Source organism: Vipera berus, assembly GCF_964194415.1.
Source record: "Vipera berus genome assembly, chromosome: 2".
NCBI lineage: Eukaryota > Metazoa > Chordata > Lepidosauria > Squamata > Viperidae > Vipera > Vipera berus.
The window spans coordinates 91424991-91444995 of record NC_138203.1 but is presented as its reverse complement, the minus strand read 5'-3'; positions in this window follow the sequence as shown (position 1 = coordinate 91444995).

Here is a 20005-nt window from a genome sequence, read left to right as displayed (position 1 = left end):
CCATTCCCATTCTAGTCAATAATAAACTGAAACATACAAAGGTAAGTATTTGATTCAGCCAGCATTACAAATAAACCACAAATGGTGCCCAAACATCAACATTTTTGACTCTCTGCACTTACCTATGCTAATTATTTGTGGCTCACACAGACCACTTGAAAGACACAAAACAAAAAGAAGAGAGAAGGGAGGAAGGGAGCAGAGGGAAGAAATCATGACTCATTACCAGAAGGCAATTCTTACTCATCTGGCACAAGTAGGTAGACATTTATTGGCACATCTGCAAATAAAAATACTTGTGTGGGCCTCTGAAACTGCCCTCTACCGCTTCTCATGAGCTTTTCTGAACATGGAAAACATTGGAAAGTTCTGTTTGTCTCCTCTTGCAACAGATGAAGAAAGATGGTTGCAGTAATCTTTGTGGGGTGTTCTTTTTTCTTCTCCCCTTGAACCTCTTAGGTGACCCCTTCTGTTAGGTTTGTGTCTGCTACACAGACAGACACCAGACCTTGGAAGATGGCCATCCCACCATTGAGATGCAACATTGTATGCAACAATGTTATGCAACATTGATGCACATACAAAAGGGATGGAGCTTCCATTGTGAGGCTGCCACCCTCATCTTTCCTATTTTGAGCCTCTCCTGCAGATCCACTGGAACGGAAAGCATCAGTGGATGTTAGCCTCAAAGGCAACATTGCATTTCTCTGAGGGTCATCTGTCGGGAACCTAATGGGCTTCCTTGTGCAGGGGGTTGGCCACTGTGAGGCCAGACTGCTGGACTAGATGAACCAGAAGTCAAATCCAATAGGGCCTTGCTTATGTCCTTATGATCTTATTATCCCACCGAAAATATTAAAGTAAAACTGAATTGCCCTTGCAAGTTTCTGTCTATTGAAGAAACTGGCAGCCTCAAGGAACAAAATATATTGTACAAGTACATCGATACATCTCACAAAACCAAACATTAGTAACATAAGCTAAAGCATGAATACATGTAAATGATGAGTCACAATGGGAGCTATCTTCCACTAAGTTTAAGTTTAAGTTTAAGTTTATTGAATTTATATACTGCCCTTTTCCCGTAGGACTCAGGGCGGTTTACAACGTATTTAAAAAACGTTAATACAATACAAGAGTTAAAAACAGTTAAAAAATAATTAAATTTGATCCCTGAAAAAAAATATAAAACCCCATTTAAAAACTCTCAGCCTGGGCCGGAAAACTCAAAGAGCCAGGTCTTCAGGTCCCGGTGGAATGACCGAAGGTCGGGGGCAGTCCTAAGCTCCATGGGCAGCTGGTTCCAAAGGGCAGGCGCACCCACTGAGAAGGCCCTCCCCCTGGGTGTTAGTCTTTTACCGGTGGCACCCTGAGAAGGCCCTCCATGTGGGAGCGCACGGGACGAAGGGAACTTGATGCCAGCAGCAGGTGTTCCCTCAAATATCCTGGACCCAAGCTGAAAACAAGGAAGATGTCCAAATAATAAATTTTATCAGAGACAGAAACATGATGGTATTATAATCACCGTTACAGCGAGATTTGCAATAACATTTAAACTAGCACAAATATATATATAGCTCTTTTAGATTAGCAGAGATGGTTAAGTCTTGACCTTCAGCATATTTTAAAACTTTTCCAAAGCACTGAAAGGTTCCAGTGTGACAACGGAAACACTGTTTTATTGCCTGAAGCAAAAAACAGCAAGGACCTTCATTATTACAACCCCTATAATTGGTGGTTGAGTCGGTCAATGTGCTTCCTTAAAGTTGAGGGCAACAGACTAAGTTTAGGGGTTCAACATAGATTATAGTTATTTTTCTATAAATATTTGCATGCCACTTTCTTGTGTGATTATATCTGTTGTGTTGCCCACATAATGTTTTGTTCCAAGAAAGATTTGCTGGATCTGACTAGACAAGTTGTAACTTCAGAGTGGTCTTCAAGGAGAGCCCCAAGTAAAGCATGTTGCAGTAATCCAAATAGGATAAATAGCCAGAGACTCGTGCTTGCAATCACAGAATCTGATACAAACTTGTTAACTCCCTTTGGCTTTCCCTCAAAACTGCTTTGAGGTGCCACCAAAAAAGGAATCTTTTTGTTTTTCCCTCAAATTTCCTTCAGAGAAACATTTTGCAGTTTAAAGACATATCTTGAGAGATTTCCTCAGCCTTAAAAGATAGCATTTTGCCTTGCATATTTCTCAGGCTTTGCATTTTAGGTGATTCTATATGGCTCATTAGTTCTTGTGAGATATTTTGATATGGGGGGGCAATATTTAAGCTGGGGTGAAGGGACCATAGACTTTTTGCTACTGATGTTGCTGTAAGGGGGTTGATAACCTCCCTAATGAAGGTAGCAGTTTCTAGAGAACTGACTCTATTGCCCCTTAGGGGCAAACTTGTTGTAATTTATGGTAAAGTGACTGAGGCACTTGTTGAATAAAAGGCACTTGGCTGTAATGTCACTTGAACATTGATTTCCAGATGTGAAATTAAAAAGAGTGTATCTGGGGTTACACTACAGTAACCAAGAAAGATAAAATAAGTCAACTGGGAATGTGCTAAAGTAAATCCTTCAGTTAATAAATGAGATTCATTTCAGAGTTTTAATATGCTTCATAAAGGGCAATCTCCTGAGGCAAATTTTCCCCCCAACTATTTTTAACTGACTTAACAACATATTAACATTGGTGGGGGTGGGTGGGGGTGGTTTAAGAAAAAGCATCAGGATTATATAAAAAAAGCAAAAATTCCTAAGAGAATGAGCTTTATAACTTGAACTTTTAGGAAGTTTATTCTTAAAGAATCAAACATAGCAAAATGCATATATTCACTTTTGCATATGTAAAATATGGGTATTTCTACTCAGATGGCTGTGCCACTGAATGGAACATTATTTTCTCGTCATGACCATAAATGACTGGAATCCTTTATGATAGCCCTAGGAGTCCTAGTGTCACATCCATGAGTAGGACTCATTCCTACTTGAGTTATAGAGTAGGAAGTCTTATAGACAGCTACTCTATATTAATAAGGACGAGATCTAAAAGGTCAAAAGTAATAAGTGTCCTGTTTCACTCATAAAATATATTTGTAAGATTTCAGAGCATGATAGACAAGCTTTCACAGAGTAACAGTAGGTGTTGGGAGGTCTGTGGCTGCTCCATTATCATTCTGCATAAAAGGCCTAATTTACAGGACATGATCGAATTTGCCAGTTGCTTGGAATTGGGCAACTCCAAAATAAATTCAAATGAACAAACAAAGCAAATTATCCAAGCACAATTCAGAAAATGCTGAGAAGGAATAATTTGTCAACCCATGGCATCATTGTTCTAATCCTCCACAAGTCCATATCATAGAATTATGAATTTGGAAGAATACATGAAATCCAACAGTCTGCCTTGATGTAATATTTCCAGACTGATCCTTGGACCTAATCCATTTTCTGAATTCTTTGTTCAGGAAACAAAAAGGAGAGTCTTCAATTTAAGAATGCTAGAAGAAGAGAAGTTGCAATGGGAGTTAATTTTATTTCTATTTATTATATTTGAGTCTTGTCTCTTCTTCAGGTATTTAAAGTAACATTCTTGTTTCTATCTCTGTGGGTTTTTTTTTAACCTTTATAACAAGCCTGTGAGAAATATTGGGCCACAAGTGAGTGGCTACATAAATGAATGTGGACTTCACCAAAGCAATCTCAGTTTTAATCTTAGAATAATCATTATACCACAGTTCAACCACAGTGGATCTTGATTTTTACCTTCCCCTTAGCACTCTTTTTGCACAGTTATTATTATTCACTTATAAAACCTGGTGCCATGATATGCTATTTTATGACAAGAATGATCCGCTGATATTCATAGTCCAATTTTTATACTTTATTTTGATTTGTTACAGCATTTTAATTCATGTAAATGGAGTGCCACGTACTGCCACCTACTGGCCACAGCATAAAGGCTTGTTTTAACTGAGGATTTTCAATATTTCCAGCCTAGGATTATGCTTGATCTTTGAATAGAACATTGCTTATATAAAAATGACAAAGATCAACAGAATCTTTTCACCTTTATACAAGCCGCACTAAAAAGAATTGGGTGGAAAAAAATTGTCTAAAGAAATTTCATTATAAACCTCCAATAATACTAGGGCCAAGAACTCAGTACAGTAGTTACCTTATACCTGTCAATCATTGATATAGGAGCTTTCCTTGCCTGCAAAAGTCTAATGGTACCTATTGTTTCTTAGAGATGTAAAGGAGCATTAAACTGGGAATTTAGTCATGTGTAGTCTGAAGAAGAGCTTCACTGTACAAAAAATGATTAATTCTTCCCTCATATACATTTGACTTAATATGATACAATGAAGAATGCTTTTAAAATGTTGATTTATTGAGTCAGAACCATACAGTTTACCCTGAGCATCCTTAATAATAAAAATAACATTATTGTGTTGTAAATATTCCAGCTGAGTGCCCATCTCTTCCTCAATATCTTTGCTTTATGACATTCAATGAATATTCAACCTCAAGTTAAAGAGGGGATTGGGTTCCTTTTTAGTGCTTATAGCTTTATGTATTTCTGGTTTAAACTATCTTTCATATTTATTCAAAAATTCCACAATGTTTTTCCTCATAAATCACAGAGAGTAATTGAACCATGTATACTTATTCAAAGGCATACAAGCAAAATGTATAATAAGTCTGAGAAAGCACTAATAGGATCATAATAATTAATATTTTCAGTACATTTTGAAAGAATCGCCAATATTTTTAAATATTTTTAAAGAATCCAACCCAGCTCAACCCAACCCAGAAGTATATTACTTTTATACTTTACACCTCTTGAGCACTTTTTAAACAAAATAAGCAGAAATTGCCTGACAGTCAGAACAATTAATCAGTGGAGGGGCTTTTCTCCTGAAGTTGTGGGTGCTCTAACACTGGAGGTTTTTAAGAAGAGATTGGACAACCATTTATCTGAAATGGTATAGGGCACGGGTAGGCAACCTCGGCTCTTTTATGACTCATGGACTTCAACTCCCAGAATTCCTGAGTCTTCTGCTTGAGCAGGGGGTTGGACTAGAAGATCTCCCAGGTCCCTTCCAACTCTGTTATTCTGTTAAAATTACCAAAGCTCTTGTTGTTGTTAGCTGCGAAGTCGTGTCCGACCCATCGCGACCCTATGGACAACATTCCTCCAGGCCTTCCTGTCCTCTACCATCTTCTGGAGTCCATTTAAGCTCACGCCTACTGCTTCAGTGACTCCATCCAGCCACCTCATTCTCTGTCGTCCCCTTCTTCTATTGCCCTCGATCTTTCCCAGCATTAGGCTCTTCTCCAGTGAGTCCTTCCTTCTCATTAGGTGGCCAAAGTATTTGAGTTTTAGCTTCAGGATCTGGCCTTCTAAAGAGCAGTCAGGATTGATCACCTCTAGGACTGACCGGTTTGATCGCCTTGCAGTCCAAGGGACTCGCAGGAGTCTTCTCCAGCACCATAGTTCAAAGGCCTCAATTCTTTGGCGCTCAGCCTTTCTTATGGTCCAACTTTCACTGCCATACATTGCAACTGGGAAGACCATATCCTTGACTATACGCACTTTTGTTGACAGGGTCTAACAGAAGTTAAATTTTGAACCTCTGCCTGTAATGGCCACTGACTACTTCAGTTAGTAAAGTTGCTGCACGTGTGTCCTCTAGCAAATAAAAACTAGGCCCACTTTCACTTCCTAACTTCACTTTGAAGAAACATTGGGGCCCCAACTGAGTAAAGCACTTCTTTGAAGATCTGCACAGGTCTCAGAAATAATAATTTACAACTTGAAGGGGAACAGCTTTTAAAAAAATTCCCGACAAAGAAAGATCTTCAAAAGCTAGCAGAACACTACTAAATATTATAATTAAAATCTTGGGGTTGAGACTCACACAGCAAAGCACTGCCATCACAAAGCTTATCTTTTTAATAAATGCAAGTTATTTGTATGCTGCATGGACCTTCATCTTGATGTTTGGTGGGTTTGGGTGTAACATTTTTGATGGATACTTTTTTTAAAAAAAATCACAATCTGAATCTATTCCTGAGGAACGGGGAAGGAATCCGGTGGAAATATTATGTTTTGCATTATGTGTCATTCCATGTCATTGACAGATCATAGACTCTTATGGACCATTTGTATCAAAGGCTATTTTGTGCATCACTGTCTGTTGTGGTGCTTGTTAGTGAATGGCAAATCAATCCAATTATTATTGCCTTTTGTTCATTTGAGAATTAAGTTTGTGACAATTCAGTCTGGTGAAATGCATTAAACACTTTAATTAAAATTGTCTGGGAAAATTACTAGCAGTCATCGTTGATTTATTGGCAGAATTAGTCCAGGCGTTGTGAGTCTGGCTGCTTGAGATCTTTGAATGTTGACTATGCTCAGAACATTTTTTGTCAACAAGGATTTTGTACTTGGGACTTCACTGTTTCCCACAAGCACAGATATCTCTCTGCATTGTAGGCTTGTGCCTAATAAGAGGTTCAGTATGTCTCATAGTGTAAAGGGTGTAGAGAATGGCCCTGAAGGACAGATAGAAGAGACACTATAAGGTGATGGTTAAATAAGAAGACCTTGAGCCCAGGTCAAGAAAATGATGGGGTAAAACATCTTAGACAAGCTCCTGCCTAACACACATGAAAATAATGACAGGGAGAGGAAAGCATCTTCAAAATAGCAAAATTCCATTATTACAACTTTAGAATAAAGTAGTCCTAATCCATAGGTGTTTGTTTCCTAGCTGGTCTACCTTTTTGGGTTGACAAGATGGTTGTTTGAGAGAAGAACTCTTCTCTGTCAGGGCTCCTGCTCTCTAGAAGACCATTCTTCCTGAGATGCATGCAGCTTTCAACCTTGGCTCTCTTTAAGCAAGTTCTTATTACTTGGCTATTTTCCCAGGCCATATAAGAGTATGGCATGTTTCTATTGAGGGCACTAGAAGAAGGGGACGACAGAGAAAGAGGTGGCTGGATGGAGTCACTGAAGCAGTAGGCGTGAGCTTAAATGGACTCCAGAAGATGGTAGAGGACAGGAAGGCCTGGAGGAACATTGTCCATAGGGTTGCGATGGGTCGGACACGACTTCGCAACTAACAACAACAACATGTTTCTATTGTTTCATTGCTTGTTGATTTTCTCCAGACTTTTTTTTAAAAAACTGTTTTTTCTGTGTTTTTAATTGCATTGTACTAGAGCCTTCTGCAAGAGACATAAAGAATGAAAGAGCAAGACCCTGGTAGTTAGCGTGTACATGCTCAAGATTGTGGTTAAAGTAATTCTACAACTATACATATGAAATTAGAGCAAATTAGAGCAAAAGAACAGAGGAGATTAAATGTCGCATATCAGAGCATAAGGGGCTTGTTAATACAAGTTCCCCTCTTCCAGAAAAAGACCCCAATCTTTAAAAAAAATCACTGATTTACCAACGTGGAAGCTATAAATACCTGGCAATACCCATATCCACTGTATGCTGTGGCATTATGGAAATTTTATTATGAAAATGCAAGATAAACTGTAAGAAGGGAATTTCCAAATCAGTTAGAAGATGACCTAATATGGAATAAGTCACACATTCACCAATGTGATTGTTCCACGTATAACTTTCGGTGAAAACAATTATAAAAGCTTGCTTCTGCATGTGTTCAGGGTCTTACCCAAGGAACATTTATTTCTTACTGTATTCTTGTGTGTTCAACCCAGATTCTGCGAACTCTGACAAAAAGTATTTTGAACACTTTCAAACTATGTCCTCAGTAAGTTGCAGCCCCAAACTTTGTCATTCAGGTGATTGAAAATATTACCCGGGAATTTTTCCCCAACAACATGCAGAGGTGTACAGATTGGGGTGACTTATACATCAGATGAAATCTCGAAATCAAATCAATCAATGCCATGAACAAGTCCCTGCTAATTTGTTACGAATTTTGCTTTCCCTGCAAAAGCCAAACATCCTGAACCTTCAAAGTGCTGCTTCCCTAAATCTTCCTTTAAAACATCACATGATTTCTCCAGGAGACAAATAAAATACAATTTCCTGAATGCTTCTTGCTTATATATTATAAGTTAATGACAAGAAGAGGGGGAGATGAAGAAACATTGTCAATTTTGGGAAGCTTCTCGGAAAGCTGTAAACATACCGCTGGTGCTGTTTTGTTGTGCTTAAGCATGGTTGCAATGCTCCTGGCCTCTTACTTGGAAACAACCTCCTTGATTGCATTGATAGTTGAATAGGAGCTTATAGGGTGGCCTCGTGAAAATAACAATGCATCTACTTTGCCTATGAGAATAAATGATTTTCTCCAGATGGCTTTTCACAAGAAAAGAAAAAGTGGTGCTGCCAGAAGAACTTGCTGTGTTATTTGTACGGCATGTTTACTGCTTAGTTCTTGTCAGTGCTTTTTTTGTAAAAGAAAAAGGTGCCAGAACTCACACATGTCATACAACCTGCCTTGCCTACCCTACAAGGTTCCATCGAAAAAAGGTGCCGGAACTCCGTTCTGAGAGTTCTATGAGAAAAAATGCCCTGGTTCTTGTTAAGAAGGCTGCGGTCTTACATTTTATTCCTTGGGAATAAACCATATTGAATCTCTGAGACTCACACAGTGGTGTAGTAATAAATGTACAAGCACTGCTGTGATGCACTTCAAGGCGTCAAACAGCTGATTGGCATGCTGGGCATCACAGCTCAGCTCTGCTGTCAAGAGGCTTGCAGAATTCCTGAAAATTTAACAATCGATTCTCATGAGCTGATACAAGCCAGCTCCAGCATACCAGTGGAGTCACATCTGATTAGGCTTCAGAAGACTAGCTCTTTCAACAGATGCCCTTGTTGATTGCTGAGAGAAGGTGCACAGGGAAAAGTCACGTGCAACTACATCATGCAGAAATGTATAGATTGAAGACAACCCTTTAAGGAACTGAGAGACTGATTATAAGACTCAGAGTGGAGGGACAGGAAACAGCAAAGATATTTTGCATGTTACATTGAAATAATCTTGTGCTTGTTTTGATTCTCAGGTGTCACTAGGTAGAGACTTCAAAAAGATCTGTTAGCGTCTCCTTGAGCAAACTGGTCCAAAATGGCAAGAGAAAGAACTTTCAAGCATCAAACATCTCTGAAATAGAGATACTGGCAGTACAAAGGACTTCCAGAAAATCAGGAATCCAGTCCTTTCAGACATAAATGCTATAGCCATTGAAGGGTGCTGATGGAAATTGCAATTCATATGATGCTCTAAGCCATGTAGCAATTTGTTCCAATCCAGACAAGTGTTCCAGATTTATTTAATAAATGATTATGCATCAAACTATTATAATTATATATTATATTACTATATATTATTATTACTTGAAGTTGGCATACTATAACACTACTAGGAAATAGTGTTATTAAGTGATATAAACCAGGCGTCCCCAACCCCCGGTCCTTGGACTGGCACCGGTCCGTGGCATGCCAGAAACCGGTCCATGCAAACAAGTGAAGCCCCATCTGCAGGATGCAGGCAGCTTGCAAAACCATGCCCCTTCTGGTCCACGAAAAAGCCTCTTTCCACGGAACCAGTCCCTGATGCCCAAAAGGTTGGGTACCTCTGATATAAACTATTGTAATATTACAACAAACTGCTACAAGCATTATAACTTTTAATTTTATGTTCTATTGACTTGATTTAATTTTTGCTTTGATTATTGCAAGCCACCCAAATAAATAAATAAATGTCTCATCAATTTCTTCTGTAATCATTTACTACCTCATCCTGGTTTCATGTGACATATAAATCTAAAACAGGGCTAATAATAATAATAATAATAATAATAATAATAATAATAATAATAATAATAATAATAATAATAATTTGGAAGGGACCTTGGAGGTCATCTAGTCCAACCCCCTGCTCAGGCAGGAAACCCTATACCAGGGGTGTCAAACTCAATTTCATTGAGGGCCGCATCAGCATTGCGGTTGCCCTCAGGGGGCCGGGTGGGCATGGCCTGGGTGGGCGTGGCCTACTGGGTGGGCATGGCTAGAGTGCGTATGGCCTACTGGGTGGGCATGGCCAGCTCTACATCGTTCGCATCAAGGGTGCCTATGGGGGCCTGGGCAGGAGTGGGACAGATCTGAGGGTCTCTGGCAGGAGGAGGGTCTCTGGGCCAGGGCCAAGGCAGTGGGGGCCGTTCCCTCACTGTTTCCAGGATGGCTTCGCGGGCCGCATGAAACCACTTTGCGGGCCGGATCCGGCCCCCGGGCCTTGTGTTTGACATGTCTGCCCTATACCATTTCAGAGAAGTGGCTGGCCAGTCTCTTCTTAAAAACCTCCAGTGTTGGAACATTCACCACTTCTGGAGGCAGGTTATACAATCACTAAAAGGTAAAGGTTTCCCCGCACATGTGTGCTAGTCGTTTCTGACTCTAGGGGCCGGTACTCATCTCCGTTTCAAAGCCGAAGAGCCAGCGCTTGTCCAAGGACATCTCCATGGTCATGTGGCCGGCATGACTAGACGCCAAAGGCGCACGGAACGCTGTTACCTTCCCACCGTAGTGGTCCCTATTTTTCTACTTGCATTTTTATGTGCTTTCAAACTGCTAGGTTGTCAGAAGCTGGGATTAGTAACAGGCGCTCACTCTGTTACGCGGCACTTGAGATTCGACCCGCCAAACTGCCAACCTTCTGATCAACAAGCTCAGTATCCTAACCCACTGAGCCACCGCGTCCCATTATACAATCACTACTTCTCTTCTAATCCTAGATATGGAACCTGGTGGCAAAAGTAATGTAAAGTAAAACAGAATACTTTTACAGCTTCAGAGTCTGTCTCTCACCTAATCTTGGATATCATTCTCTCACTGGGAAAGCTCAAACACTTCATTATATTGTGCAATAGTTTCAGCCATGATTAGGCCATTTGATTGGTTTGTATGTTTGTTGGAGGGGACAACCAGCAATTTGTCAACTTAGCCAGAATTTCAGTCAGTGATTAGAGGATCTGTGTTTGGTGCAACACCTCTATTGCTGATAATTAAAGCTACAGTTTGCTTAGCATTTTTATGCATTAGCCTGTACAGTGGGAATTACCGTTCTTGATTTTCCTGAACTGAACATTCTTACAAACTGCAAGAGTGTCAAGCATGCATGCAAGCATTCTATATTTTCAGCCATCAGCAGAACAGAGGAAATGGGAATACAGTATTGCAGCTGCAGAGTTTCTAAAGATCATAGAGAAAATGTGCATCCGTATTTATTATATATTTTTGTAATGACTTTTTGCCAAGTTGGTTATGAAAGTTAAAAATAATGTAATTAAACATAACTCAAATATATTAAAAGTAAAAAGAGAAAAACAGGAAGAACATCTAGCATCAAGATTGTTTGCAAAGGAGATTTGACATTAAAGAAATTATACATACATATATATGTATGTATGTATGTATGTATGTATGTATGTATGTTTTCTGAGGTTTTCGCGGGTGTTTGTATGTAGATCTTTGGTCATTCGGGTTTTTCCCCACGTAGAATTGGAGGTATCAGGGCAATATTTCGACAAAATCTCATCCGTCATCCTCAGGCTGGTGATATATATGTTTTAAATGTTTGTTAAGCATTCAGAATACACTTGCTTAGTCGCAGACATGGGACAAATCTTATTTCCTGTTTCAGCCTAGCCCAAGGCCATCTACAGGCAGTAGCCACAGCAGTGGCAGCTCATATTTGTGTAAATTTTTTGGCTTGCTAACAAAGAATAAAGGGAGACAGATATGATCATTTCAAACTTATTTGTTCTCATCATTTGGGACTAAGCAAGTGCATTCTAAATATTTAACAAACATTTAACACATATCTCCCTTGCTTCTCAGCTAACAAAGAGAGAGAGAGAGCCTGTGGCCTAGGTGTTAAAACAACTGCTTAAGACGCAGTCGGCCCAGGTTCGAATCTCAGAAGGGTATGGCTGACTGATGAGAACAAATAAGTTTGAAATGATCATATCTGTCTCCCTTTATTCTTTGTTAGCAAGCCAAAACATTTACACAAATATGAGCTGCCACTGGTGTGGCTACTGCCTGTAGATGGCCTTGGGCTAGGCTGAAACAGAAAATAAGTGCATTATATATATATATATATATATATATATATATATATATATATATATATATATATATATATATATATAATTTTATTTTATTTATTCATTAAATTTTTATACCGCCCTTCTCCCGAAGGACTCAGGGCGGTGTACAGGGCAATAAATATTAAAAATGAAGTACAAAAGTTAAAAAAACAATTAAATATTACGGCCAATATAAACAGTAATTAAAAACCATGTTAAAACCCCAACCCTTAACCCATCAAACCAGGCCGGATTGCTCAAATAAATAAGTTTTTAGATCCCGCTGGAAGGAGCGAAGGTCGGGGGCCATCCGGAGCTCGACTGGCAAGCGGTTCCATAGGTCTGGCGCGCCCACAGAGAACACCCTCCCCCTAGGGGCCACCAATCGACATTCTTTGATCGGAGGCACCCTGAGGAGGCCCTCTCTGTGGGAGCGCACTGGACGGAGGGAAGTTGACGCCGGCCGCAGGTGTTGCCGTAGGTAATCCGGACCCATGCCATGTAGGGCTTTGTAAGTCATTACCAACACCTTGAATCTCACATATATATATATATATATATACAGTGCTTTTTTTGTAAAAGAAAAAGGTGCCGGAACTCACACATGTCATACAAACCACCTTGCCTACCCTACAAGGTTCCATCCAAAAAAGGTGCCGGAACTGCGTTCTCAGTGTTCTATGAGAAAAAAAGCCATATACATATACATACATATACATATACATACATACATATACATATACATACATACATATATATACATATACATATATACATATACATATACATATATACATATATACATATACATATACATATACATATACATATACATATATATACTAGATACAGAGGCAATACTCTTTTTTGTGCTAGATAAGATAACCTTTATTGTCATTTTTTTTTACTGTGGGCACAGCGGCACACATCAAATTGAAATTTAGCTGCCCGCTCTCAAAGTGAACACATACAGGACACACACTTAAACATCCTATATACAACATATATATGCATATGTATGTATGTGGATGAATACACATATAAACACAGTCATACACATGTGCATACATGTACAGTATCTTATAACCCATTTGCATTAGCATTGGAATAAGCTGTTGTACAGCTTCCATCCGTGCGAAGAAGTTTCTTCAAACTACAGGGATTAACCAGGCTACAAGCAACATAAAAACACTTCGTTCAGAAGAACCATATTGCTTTTCTGCTGGCAAGGAAAATTGTTTTATCTTTATGATAGAAACAAGCCATCAAAGTGAAAACAAGCCTCTTTACCTGTGTCTATTTAAGTCTCATTTCAGTTGCTAATGTGCTGAATTTATGACTTTGCATCTTTTGAGCTAAATGGTAATCTCCATATCAATTAACAGATTAACTGCTTAATTGCTAAAGAGAAAAAAAATCTTGTGTAAAACACCGACCAACATTTGTTGGCAATGGTTTCATTGGTTCCCAAATCAAAAAGGGAGAACAGATTGTTCAACTGGTAGCTGATCAGTAGGCTATACTGGACTTAGTTGGTTATACCTGGTTATACAGTAAAGGCTTTTAGAATGACTGAAATTATTTAGAACATTAAGGATAGTTTGAATTAGAAACCTGTCTATTTGAATAAATGATGTGAAGTTTAAAGCTGGCAAAGCTGAATACCTGCTGATTGATCATCACCCCCAGAAACATGAACCAGTAATCTTGAAAACTTTATTAAACAACTTGCAATAAAAATGGCAAAGTTCTGAAGAGAAACAATGTCTTAGAATGAAGTGACCTAAGTCCAGTGTACATTGCACAAAAATATTTTTTCCCCTTCACGTTTAGTTTTTCACAGGGTATTATTCCTTTCTCTCTTTTCCATAACTTACATACAGTATATAATTATTGGATTTATTTATTTGGAAAAAAAAGGAAAATGAAAAAAATAGACAAAAAGAAAAAAAATGGTGAAAATGAAAAAAAAGTCAAAAGACAGAGAAAAGTGAATAGACAGGGAATTTAGTAGCATCATAGAATTTTCAATATTTCATTAATGTTAAGCAATTGAATACCTTGTATTATTTTAAAAATTATAAATTGTTGTTAAAATATAAATAATATTTAATTAAAAATTAATTTTATTTAAAATTAATTAAAATTAATTACATTACTTAAAATTAAAAATAGCACTTCCTCAAATGGTTGAGTTTCAGATTTTGAAACATGGAAAATAATCCAACCTGACTGTTACATTTCCAGCAGTTCTTAGAAACGTAACTATTCACCAGAGCAATCTATACTAACAGTGATATACATTAAACCAGTTTTTCTGTAAGCATGATGCTTAGTTGAATTTAATGTTTTTCTCCCATTGAAATTCTTACTGTGGCACATCCATTATTGCACCCAAATTTTGCATCTATTTATTTGTGTTTGATTCTGAGTCCTACTTCACCCATGATTTAGAAAAGCACCTGCAGGTTTAGAGTTAGGTTTTAGGAGACCACACCAATTGTTCGGTAAATCCTTCCCCCCCCCACCCCTTGACAATTGGTAAAGTCTGTGTCATGCCTCCATCTGAGCCTGAATCAGAGGAGGAAATGAAGCCGGAACAGGACCCTTTGGAGGCCCAGGGAGAGGTGTCTGTGGCTTCAGAGGACTGTGGGGAAGAGCAGGCTGAGGCAGGCCAGGGCCCTTCAGATTTGGAACAGGGGAGACAGAGATCAGGCGAGGAGCAAGGCCTCCCCCCCCCATCCTAGAGCTAGGAGAGTGGAGAGGAGGAGGGAACAACGCAGGCAGGCTCACTTACTCGGGAGAAGAGCGTCCCACCCCACCCCCACAAGGCACACCTGGAGATTGAGATATAAGGAGCCGCTGTGGGGTGGGGACTTTGTCAGGAACAAACGTTGAATCTTGGGAAAGTTGTGTATTGTTGCTCTTGTTCTGTGCCTTTGTTGGAAAACCTGGACACCTTGACTACTGGACTGGCTGACCATGTGGATTTCCCGATTTACGACCTCAGACTGCATTTCCTATTCTCTCTTTGCAAACTGCTCAGGCAAGCTGAGATTCAAATGGACTCGTTAAGATTGTGTTTTGTTTTGTTTGTTACCTTTATGGCCTTGAGGACATTCATATACTCATAAGGCTGTATTGAAACTGCCTTCAGCCAGAGTCGGTTGAAAGGTGTGTGTGCGTCCTTTGGTTGAAGGCTTGCCAGCAAACGTGGGAGTCTTTGGGGGAAATTTGCAGCAATTAAAGGACTGTTTACATTGCCAGCTAACTGCATTGCCTCTGTGTCATCACAGTCTGTAAGTACTCTTCCTTGTTTTTGCAGTTCTTTAATGTTGTCCTTAGCTGAAAATACTGAAAGTGGTAATCTGACTCTGGTTATTCCAAAGAGAAGTCTCAAAAGGTTTTATCTGTGTCTTATTGATAATCAAGTCTTCCTGTCTAAACAGATTTGTTATCTCTCACTGAATGACTTTGTTTCTCAAGTTCTGTGTCAGATTTGAGCTTTATCTATATTGATCCTAGATCCTTTTCACTGAACCACAGGGCTGTATTTGTTATGTTATCAATTCTACTTCTTGTCCTTTAAGTGCCAGATAGACAGCCTATAATTTTGATTCATGTACTTGAGTTCTTAATTTAATTCTTGAAATTTTATAGATGTATCATCTTTATCAACAAGTCAACAAACACAAGGAGGAAGGGCAGGGAGAACAACTTTGTTTTGTCTTCATTGTTGTAAGGAATTTTGCACAGTTTTATTTTAATCTTTTTATTGTAAACTGCCCAGGATTGTGATTTGTAATATCAGTAGCTATATAAGTCTTTTAAGCAAAAAGACTTGTAAAACTTTTTGGGTTCAGATTTCTGTTTACTGTATAATCTTCAGTAATACTGTATATAGCAAATTGCTCCATCATCTCATACAATGTGGAAATATGGCTTGATGGTGTAAACTCCTGGAATTTGACCATCTTGTTTCCAGAATGAGAAGTCTGGAAGTCTGTTTTCAGATGTAAACATAGTCCAACTCAACCAGAAAGCCACAAATATTACCCAACTTCCTTTTTCCTGTTTAACCTGAGGATTTAACTTTATGGAATAAAACCTAGTTGGAACCTGTTTGTCCTCAAAGTACTTGACGTTTTTCTGCAGTGTTCCCTCCCTATGCCTTCTCAGATGTCATATAGCAATTGTCACAGCATTTCAGTTTTACTCTAAGTCCAATCTGAGCTGTCTTTTAAGCTGCTGGGGTTCTGTCAATGTGCACCAGTGCAATCAATTTGATGCCTCATGTTGTCTGCCATCATTACTTCTTCCCTAGAGATGCCTGAACTATTGCTGAGAACAGCCTTCACAGATGGTTAGCCTGAGGGGGAACCTCCAAATATGTGTTTTAGCATGCTTTAAGTGAACTCCAAAAATGCTAAGGAAGCATGGAAGTTGTTGAACACAGAGAACAAACTCTCCTTTGTCCTACCAAAACTCTTCTGGCTTACTTCGCGATTGCTGAGACGTTTCAACTCAGGAAAAAGTCATTACTTGATCCCAGTGGATTGCCAAAAAGGAATGGAACTCTCCATCTTCAAGTGGCCAAGGTTGAAAACACTGATCTAGAGGATCTCTAACTGTCATTAATGTATACAAAATACAATTGTTTGTTTTCAGAATTTGGGTGGTGTGCTGTTGCACGCTTACATGTGTATTTATGCAGTTAAGATGACACATCTGGGAGAGAGAGAGAGAGAGAGAGAGAGAGAGAGAGAGAGAGAGAGAGAGAGAGAGAGAGAGAGAGAGAGAGAGATCCTTACATTTAGGGGGAACTTCAAATGTTTCAGAGGGGCATACATGCATGCACAACTTCACCTGTTGGAGCGGCAGGCATGTGCATTGCTCATGTGAGTGGGCTGTGAGTACCGGTGTCCACCACTCATGTAGCCAGGTTGCAAATAGACCGTGGCCCAGTACACGTTGGGGACCCCTGATCTATGGAACAACTAAACATACCCAGAGGTCATAAGAAGTTATGTCAATTTTGGGGTCAAAACTGGGAAATAGGGAAAGGGAAAAGGATATTTTAGAGAAAGGCAGTGATCAGGAGCAGGGTTTTTTCTTACTTCATTTTATTGCAGGTTGGACTTGTTATCAAGACAATTGTGAATAAATCTCTGCAAGAAATGTACACAGAAAAGTTGCATATATGGAAGTGACCACTCTGAAAGCAAAGCTATCAATTTTGTTTCTTCAGGGTTTTATCTATGTGTACACCACTAATGTAAGACTTGGGGGAAGGGGTAATTCACAAATGTATGAACTTAATTTGTGTACAAAATTCAGAAGAACAATCCAAAGCCACAAGTAAATCAATTTCAACTCAAAAAACAAGACTAGATTATTCAGAATGCCAAATTCTTTAAATAATATTTATTTCAAATGTCATGTAATCCATAAAAGTTGAGAAAAAAATCAATATTAATAATAAAATGGTACAATATAAAACCATAAAAATTAAGCCATAAAATCTAGTGCATATGGACATTAAAATCTAAAATTTAATCTTTGAAGGTTTGTTTGTTTATTTGTTTTAAATGATGTCTGGGCCTACCTATCCCATACCATTGACTTTGGGTGACGTACAAAAAATTAAACTTGACAATAAAAATCAGCAATCCAAATGACAAATGTTCAAGATCATGGAACAATAAAGGAACTACAATAAAGGAAAGAATAATAAAATAATCAACCAGCAGAGCTTGCTCAACCTCCTGACACAAATGCTCGAGGAAACAGCCTTATGAAAGACTAGGTGGGGCCATCTGGATCATAGGAGGGATGCAGGTACCACAACAGAGAAGGCTCTGCTCCAGCTTTCATTATTTGAAGGATGAGAGCTGGATCACATTCTGCCTGTTGGTGGGAGAAGAAAAAACAACTGGAGGCAGTTTGGTGGCCCCACAAATAGTATCAGGGAGCCTATCTTATAGAACATGTCCTTTTTTCTGAAATACTTACTGGATCTCGAGGGGTGAAGAAGGGTTTCTAGCAGTGATCTCAAGGTGATTTCCTAGACCAGGGGTCTTCACATGTGGCCCTTTTATGACTTGTGGACTTGAACTCCCAGAATTCCTCAGCCAGCATGCCTGGCTGAGGAATTCTGGAAGCTGAAGTCCACAAGTCATAAAAGGGCCAAGTTTGAGGACCCCCTGCCCTAGACATTGTGATAACAATTTTAAAGTTAAACCACTCCAAGCTCAGAGTTAGCAAAAGAATACAGTAATGTGATAGTAAGGATTTGACCGCTCTTTCTATTTGTTCTGGAATAAGCTTAGGACAGCATGGTAGATCCTCAAACATTCTGCACATCTCCCTTTCCCTTTTGACCCTTTTCTGATTTGTGGTTCAGAGTTTTGAAGAATGATGTGGGAGAGGAGGAAAACACAGCATAGTTTTTCTCCCTGCCCCTGCCTTTGGAGAAAGAACTGAAGGATCTCCAACTTTGGGGGAGGAAATTAAAATATCTTATGAACTTTTAAGTCACTATCCATTTTGATCCTACTGGTTTCAGATCTATAACAATGGCATATTATACAGTCCTCATTTATGAGCAAGTAAATGTTTTGCTGTCCTGCACTTTTATATGATGTAATTACCGGGGGAGCAAAACTTGTCTTTACATTGTTTTTGAATACTGATTATTTGCTGTTTGATTTGCTCCTCGCCTTTCAAAATGAACTTATTTTTATGGCAGTGTGTAGCAGCTCCCAGCATGTCGCTATTATCCACAGATGCAATTTCAACTTAAAACGTTATATTCTGGTGCCATTTCTTTGTTCAGTTACATTTTCCATTCAAATATGAAATACCCTGTAGAACCAATCTTTGTTCTGATTTCACAGATTAAATTGGCTTTCATTTGCTTCTGATCCAGAAGAAAAAAACCTTTCATTCTCAAACTTTCATCCCCACATTTAGTTCTACATAGGGCTGTATTATAGAAAATGCATTGTGTGAATACAAGAAAGAAATGATCAAGGGAATATAAGTTAGGGATTTCTTCTTCTGAGATATCTAGATTTTATTTGAAAATGAAGGAGTTGGAATGAGGGAGTTATTTCCTGTTCCCAAACTTTGATAAGATGTTTCCCACTGGACAAGACCCAAGGAGAAAGAAAGAAAGAAAGAAAGAAAGAAAGAAAGAAAGAAAGAAAGAAAGAAAGAAAGAAAGAAAGAAAGAAAGAAAGGAAGGAAGGAAGGAAGGAAGGAAGGAAGGAAGGAAGGAAGGAAGGAAGGAAGGAAGGAAGGAAGGAAGGAAGGAAGGAAGGGTAATATTTATTCAATTATTCCTCCAAGAAAAACATACAAAAACTAAATAAGGTGTTCCCAGCTTCAAAAGGATACATTACTCAAAGGTTTGGTATCTTCCTGAAGTTCTGCCCAGTTCTATAACGTAGCTATTCCAAACATTGCCGAGTTACTATTATTATATTTGACATTTCACCTTTTTCTTTTACTTTAATGTAGTTCTGGACAAATGTTTGTTGGTAAAGAACTTACCTTGTTATTACTTCTTTATTTATTTTTATTTTTTTGGAAGAAAGCCACAGATGGTGGGATCACATGGAAAAGTGAATAAGGCTATGTAAACAATTATGAAAATTAAAAAGAAGAACAACAGCCCCTCAGACCAACGTATTACAAATTAAAGCATTTTATCCCTTAAATGATAAATGATTTTCAATGGTATGCCACATCATTAAATCTCTACAGTAAATAATGGAGTTGTAAATGACCATTGCAGGAATGTTAGAGAGGTAATATTAAAGTTGAGACTTCCAGGCCAGCAATGGTGGACTGGACATGGTCTCCA